Source organism: Apium graveolens, chromosome 7 (genome assembly GCF_009905375.1).
Source record: "Apium graveolens cultivar Ventura chromosome 7, ASM990537v1, whole genome shotgun sequence".
NCBI lineage: Eukaryota > Viridiplantae > Streptophyta > Magnoliopsida > Apiales > Apiaceae > Apium > Apium graveolens.
In genome coordinates, this window is record NC_133653.1 from 240,692,368 (window position 1) to 240,699,359 (window position 6,992).

General features: G+C 36.8%; 1 non-coding gene across 1 annotated transcript; it reads left to right on the top strand.

Annotated features, from left to right (window-relative positions):
- Positions 1 to 1,227: 1,227 nt before the first annotated feature.
- Positions 1,228 to 1,334, top strand: LOC141675470 (small nucleolar RNA R71). Its single transcript, XR_012556121.1, has one exon. It is a non-coding gene; the product is annotated as a small nucleolar RNA R71 (small nucleolar RNA).
- Positions 1,335 to 6,992: the final 5,658 nt, after the last annotated feature.

Genomic DNA, 6,992 nt, shown 5'->3' on the forward strand with positions numbered 1-6,992 from the left:
TCTTTAAGCTTCGGAGGCAACTTCTGTTGCAGCACAGCACTGCATTCCTCCGTTAGAGCAATGGTCTCTAAGTCATCGAGCTTCACTTTCCGAGAGAGAATACCTTTCATAAACCTCACATAGCTAGGCATCTGTTCAAGAGCTTCAGCGAAAGGTATGTTGATATGAAGTTTCTTGAACACCTCCAAAAACTTCTCAAACTGCTTATCCAGCTTTTTCTTCTGCAGCCTTTTAGGAAAAGGAGGTGGAGGATAAATTTGTTTCTCCCCTGTATTACCCTCAGGAGGAGTGTGTTCCACAGTAGTCTTCCTTGGTTCCACCTCTACTTCCTTCTGCACATCTTCTTCAGCCACAACTGCATTTTCTGAATCTTGAGATTTTTCTGGCTCTTCGTCTTGCTGAACTTGGGGGCTTGCGACCTTTCCAGACCTTAAGGTGATGGCGTTCACATGTTCTTCAACTTTCTTCTTTCCTGGATTGGCTTCTATATCACTAGAAAGTGTTCCTGGTGGTCGATTCAATAAGGCATTAGCAATTTGCCCTATTTGGTTCTCCAGATTCTGGATAGAAACAGCCTGGCTTTGGCATATAAGAGCCTGGTTTTTGCACATAAGTCTCAACTCCTCCAATTCAGATTTTTCATTCGAAGATAGACCTGCATCATGAGTTTGTTATTGAAGTTGGAGTTGTTGTCTTCGTGTAAATTGTTGCTGAAAACCAGGAGGGTTAAATAGCTTATTTCCAAACTGCTGGAATGGCTGTTGCATCACATTCTGATTGTTGCTCCAGCTGAAGTTAGGATGATTCTAGTTGTCAGGATGATAAGTGTCTGGAACTGGTTGCTGCGATCTCTGAAAGTTGCTCACAAACTGAGCTGAGTCGCTAGATATAGCGCATTGTTCTATCACATGCGGGCCTGCACACAGCTCACAAACACTAATTATCTGCTTAATACCATAGTTAGCCAGAGAATCGATCTTCATAGACAACGCCTTTAGTTGAGCAGTGATAGCCGTAGCTGTATCCACTTCAAGAACTCCTGCTACCTTGCCCTGTGGACATCTCTGGGTTAGATACTGATATTCATTAGTAGCCATCAGTTCAATTAGATCATAAGCTTCCTCATAGCTCTTTGCACATAATGCTCCACCTGATGCTGCATCAAGCATAGGTCTGGACTGTGCTCCCAACCCATTGTAAAAATAAGTGATGATCATCCAATCAGGAATTCCATGATGAGGACACTTCCTAAGCATCTCCTCGTAGCGCTCCCAAGCTTCACATAGCGATTCTCCCGTTTGCTGCACAAATTGAGTAATAGCATTCCTGAGTGCAGCTGTCTTCGCCATAGGGAAGAATTTAGTAAGAAACTTCTGAGCAAGATCTTCCCAAGTAGTAATCGAACCAGCTGGTAGAGATTGTAACCAGCTCTTAGCCTTGTCCCTCAAAGAGAATGGGAATAGTCTCAGCTTCACAGCATCTTCGGAAACACCGTTGAACTTGAAGGTGTCGCAGATCTCAATGAAATCCCTAATGTGCGTATTGGGATCTTCCATTGGAGAACCCCCAAACTGGACTGAAGTCTGTACCCATTGAATTATGCCAGGCTTGATCTCAAAGGTATTAGCTATGATAGCTGGCCGGACAATACTAGATTGAATGTCATTGATCTTGGGTTGAGAAAAATCCATCAAGGCTTTCGTTCGTGCTCCTGGATCTCCCATTGTAATGAGTACCTGAAACACAAACAAATAAACTGTGAAAGTAAAAGAATCCGAGTCAGTGAACTTTAACGACCACTAATGACAAGCACATAAACTAAAAATTAACACCAAGTCCCCGGCAGCGGCGCCAAAAACTTGTTAGGGCGAAAACACGCGCTAATATTCACGCAAGTATACGCGTTCGCAAGTAGTATAAGATATAAATCAGATTCGTTCCCACAGAGACTGGTTTAGGTTAAGTTCAATTTATGTACCTATGCAACAATGTATGGTTATCGCTCAATGCTAAGACAAATAACAAATTGGGTTTTTATTAAACTAAGAGATTATACTAAATAACATTAACTAAGAGAATTGAAGTTGAATTACTATATATGACAAACATGGGATCCTAACTTCATTAAATACTTCATTCAATAGCCTTATTGTTCTTAACCTTAGCATGTGATGGTGATGACACTAATCAGATAACACGAAACTGATAAACGCCAACTTTCGTTGCACGAGTACCATTCTACCAGACATCCACAAAAGAGATAGAAGCTGAATAGGCACCAATTATATTGAGACCCTATATGTCTATAGAATTTGAAAACATAATGGTTTAAACACAAGTTATCTATCTTGATTACATAGGGAAAGTAAAACGGTTAGAGTTACCTACGAATCATGCATAACAAATACATGAACCTATGCTAGCATGGCAAGTTCTAAACCTCTATATTCACTGTCGCTTCAATAGAGATTAACACGCTATCTTATATGTTAGCTACGCACATAAGACGAATAAGCACATCAATACTAGGATATCAATCAATCACCACACACCAAGATATCGAAACAATTAACTATTGAAATCCATAAGTAAATCCGCTAGAATCCCATGACAACGATTAGCCCATAATCGAACTCATCGTCACCATGGGTTCCAATGAAAGCATGGTATAAACAAGGTCTTAATAAACTAAATAATAATCAAAGTACGAATAAACGAGATCTAGGTTCAACAAGAACGAAAATGAGCATCCAAAGTTACAACTAATTCAAAGAATCACAAGTTGAAAACAAGATCTTCTTTTTCGGAGTTGTTCTGTGCTTCTAGGTCTTCTCCTTGGTATCCCAATCTTCCCGGATGATGAAAACCCTTTTTTTAAGTATATATACGCCCCTAGTGGACCTGGACCCTTAAAATCGTCAAATTCTACTCAAAAAAGGCTTTTTCAGCGAAATCAGCGACCAGCCGCGCCCTGAGCGGCCGCTCAGCTCTCCTGAGCGGGCGCTCAGCTCTCTGAGCGGGCGCTCAGCTCTGCTGAGCGGGCGCTCAGCTACTGACTGGAAAAAATATTCTGATGAATCTTGTTTTGATCATAACTTGAGTTCTACTCGTCAGAATTAGGCGATTCAACTACCCACGCGAAACTATTGAGATTCTCTACAACTTGACAATGGCCTTGGCTTCCAATTCTGATCACTTTTCATCATATTTCCTTTAAAAGCTCTTTTCTTCATTTATCTGATACCTGAAATGCAATAACACAAAAACACATCAAAATACCAACAACTTGAGTCCAAAACACTAATTTAAGCTTGTAATAAAGCATTCCAAGTGGATATAAAATCCACTTATCAGATTATAAGGGAGGAAAGAAAAAGCAAGGTTTAAAGCAGAATATGCGGAGAAAAAAAGGAGGTATGATGAGGAGATTGACATGTATATCAAAAGATCAGAAGAACTTAAAGCAAAGGGGATGAGCAGAATCTCCAAAGATGGAAAATTTCTAATGTTAAAGTTGGCTCATTTTCAAGATTCAGAATTAAAATGTTAGATGGTTATCCAAATTAAGACAGGCTCAAAATGATAGAAGCTCTAACAGGGACTCATATCATAGAGGAACTTGAAATTCTTGTACATTTAAAAGACCTCATTAGAGCATAATCAGAAGTTCCAATCTTTGTATGATGCTTGTAAATACTCAAACTCAAAATCATCTAATGTACAATTGATGTAATTGTGTCAATTTTTATATTAGTCTTATTTTCCATTTTTAACTTGGGATTAGTCTTGTTAATAGGCATGAATTTGTATTAAGCAATCTTCTCCAAATTAGGGGAGATTGTTGTGCAAGACAAGCATGTACTTTAACAAGACTAAGTCAAATTGACAACCCTAAGTAAGTTGTATTGTAATCTTAGTTTGCATTTTATACTATAACATTTAAAGTCTGTAAAATTATCAAAAGAGCATACTGGAGTCTTTTTGTTTAAACAGTATCAAGCCTAAGAATTCTATCTGGAAGAAGATCAAGAAGATCATGCCTCAGAAGAATTATGAAAAAGCTTGGAGTTGAATAAATCTGTTTTGATAAAAATATTCTAATTTAAGATCTCTACAAGTCACAGATTCAATCTTATAGAGAAGTCATTCATGAACTCCAAATGACTTATCGAGAAGTCAGGAAAGCTAATAGAGAACTCGGAGATATCGACAAGCCAATTGAAGACATGAAGATTGGAGATATCGACAAGTCATTTCTTCACTAGAGAACTCAGAGTTATCGACAAGTCAAATATCACTAGAGAACTCTGAGTTATTGACAAGCCAATTATCACTAGAGAACTCTGAGTTGTCGATAAGTCAATTAGTCACTAGAGAACTCAGAGTTGTCTACAAGCCAAAGTGAAGACATAAAGTGGAGAGATCTCGACAAGCTAAATTCTTTTATAGAGAACTCAGAGACCTCTACAAGTTAAATCTACTATGGAGAAATAGAGATCTAGATAAGTCAATATACTTATCGAGATGTCAAGATCTCTATACAACTAACTGGAGATCTCGAGGTAAAATCTCAAAGTACAAATTGCAGACCAGTTCAATATCCAAGATTTACAATCAACAAATAATCCAGCCAGCTGGATTGACAAGTCTACAAAAGGCAGCTTGAAGGATGTGCAAGATTAATGATGAAGATTAACTGACAAAGGAAGTGCAAAGATATGCTAAGCCAGAAATGGAAGATATACTTTTCCCAAAATGGAAATGATTAGCGACAGCTTACTAAAGTGAATAGCATGTCTTATTATACACTGTGTAAACCAGTAGATAACTGAAATATAAAGTTAACACTGGTCCTTTGTTAGAAGTAACAATTTAGATAATGTGTAATTATTAAATAATTATTAACTAACTCGTTTATTTTTTGCATTATTAAATGTGTAATTATTAAATAATTAAATAAGTAAATGTGTGTATGGGTTCTGTCAACTGGATATTATTTTGTTATAAATTATAAGTGAGTATGGGTGTTCAAGGATCATTTTTGTAGTTAATTGTTGAGTTGTGTGTTTTATTCTTATATTTAAAAGTGATTTTTATTTAAGATTTATTTTCATTAAAGCTTAGATTATCTCTAAAATCATTTTTATTGCTTTATAATTTTATTTATTATTTTTAGGATTTTATAAAATTTAGAAATCAAAATTTATTAATTATTTAACCCTGAATGATTTTCTGATTGTATTTTATTGTAAATTCAGTATTAAATTCAGAAAAGTTTCAAAAAATTACGAAATTCATATTTTTATAAGTTTGGAATATTCCGAGAATTTTAAAATTAGTTTAGAATTTTTGGGATTAAATTCACCCGCGTATTGTTTCGCTTAATCGTTAAATGCGGGTATGATTTGCGTTTCAAAAAATAGTTTAAAAATCATGAAAATTTTATTTTATTAGTTTCGGGATATTTAGAAAATTTTAAGACTATTTTGGGATCATTTCGATTAATATTTATTCACAAGTTTTACCGTTAAAAAGGTTAAAAGCAATACAAATTTAGTTTCCTGACTTAAGAATGGACACGTGTCGAGTGCTGGTGAAATAAACAGGCGTGTGGCATGTGCTGATTGGTTCAATTGCTATTGTGTTGAACAAAAAATAATAATAATAAACCCAATTACCCCTCCCCTATATCACGGCCCCTCTCCTCATCTCTCCTCTATCTCGATCTAATCTTTCTCTACTATCTCTCACTCTTGCTTCCCTTCTCTATTTTTCCCTGCCATGTTTGCTTGCGTGGTCATGCTTCTCTCTTTCCTGATGACTCCCGACCGCCGCCGTTGCCGCCGTTTTCGTTTTTCGGCGAGGCGACGGTGGCACGTCTATGTGTGAAGTGTGTGTGTGATCCTGTTTGTGTGGTTCTGTTGTGGGCGTGGCTGACTTTTCCGGTATCTCGGTTGCGTTGCCTGTTTTTTTGATTTCTCAGGCGTGTGTATATGTATACGTTTGTGTGTATATCAGCGTTGGGGTAATCTAGTTGACTGGAATTCGAATTATTGAATATATTATTTTTCTAAAAAATTCGAATGATTTGTTGATGATTAATAGAATTATTGATTTGAATTATCTGTAGGATTCACGATTGGAAACCTGAAATAAACGGGTACCCGCGAGTTTTACAGCCGTCGGCGATGAGCCTCGGTGAGCCGACGGTGGGCGGTGATGAGTTATTTCTGAGTCCTATAAAAAAACTATTTCGTATAATTGATGTGAAGTGTAATTAGCGGTTATAATGATTTAATCGTAATTGCACGATTAATTTGGATTTTAATTGTTCGGTTGTGATTGAATTAATTGTGATTATGATTGGGATTTGACGTCGAATTGCTTCGACGAGTAGTCCAATAAACAAAGCAGACGCTGCTCGATTTTTTTCAGGAAAATTAATTCCAAAATTTGGGAACAAATCCTGTAAAATATCAGGAATGTCAGTAGCATATATAATTATATAATTATAAATATTGTATGACCCTGCGTACATATAGTGATAAATAGTTAATAACCATGTTTTCTCGAAGCGACGAGTAAATTTATTTTCCGAAAATGAGTACAGAACCAAGTCTTGAATGCGTGAACCCTAATTATTGTGTGTGTTAGTATAATATGAATAATTATGAGTCGAGATTGTTATTGTTTGGGTAGGATTGTTAAAGAGGATATGTCAAGCATAATCGAATGTCTAAATTAAGGTATCTCGACTATGTAGGTTCTAGTCGGAAGGCCCGAGAGTTGGCATTGAACTAAAGTAACCTAGTGATCAGTCGAGAAGCTCAGCAAGGTTTCAAGCGAAGTACCTGGGTGTCAAAGTCGGATCCAGGATAGTCTGATAGTAAGGCGATAAAGTCGAGCGTCCAAGTAGATCCAAAATCAATCAGTGATAGTTGTAAGCTCTGCAAGGCAAGTACCCTTGACCATATATTTATGGTTCAGTAATA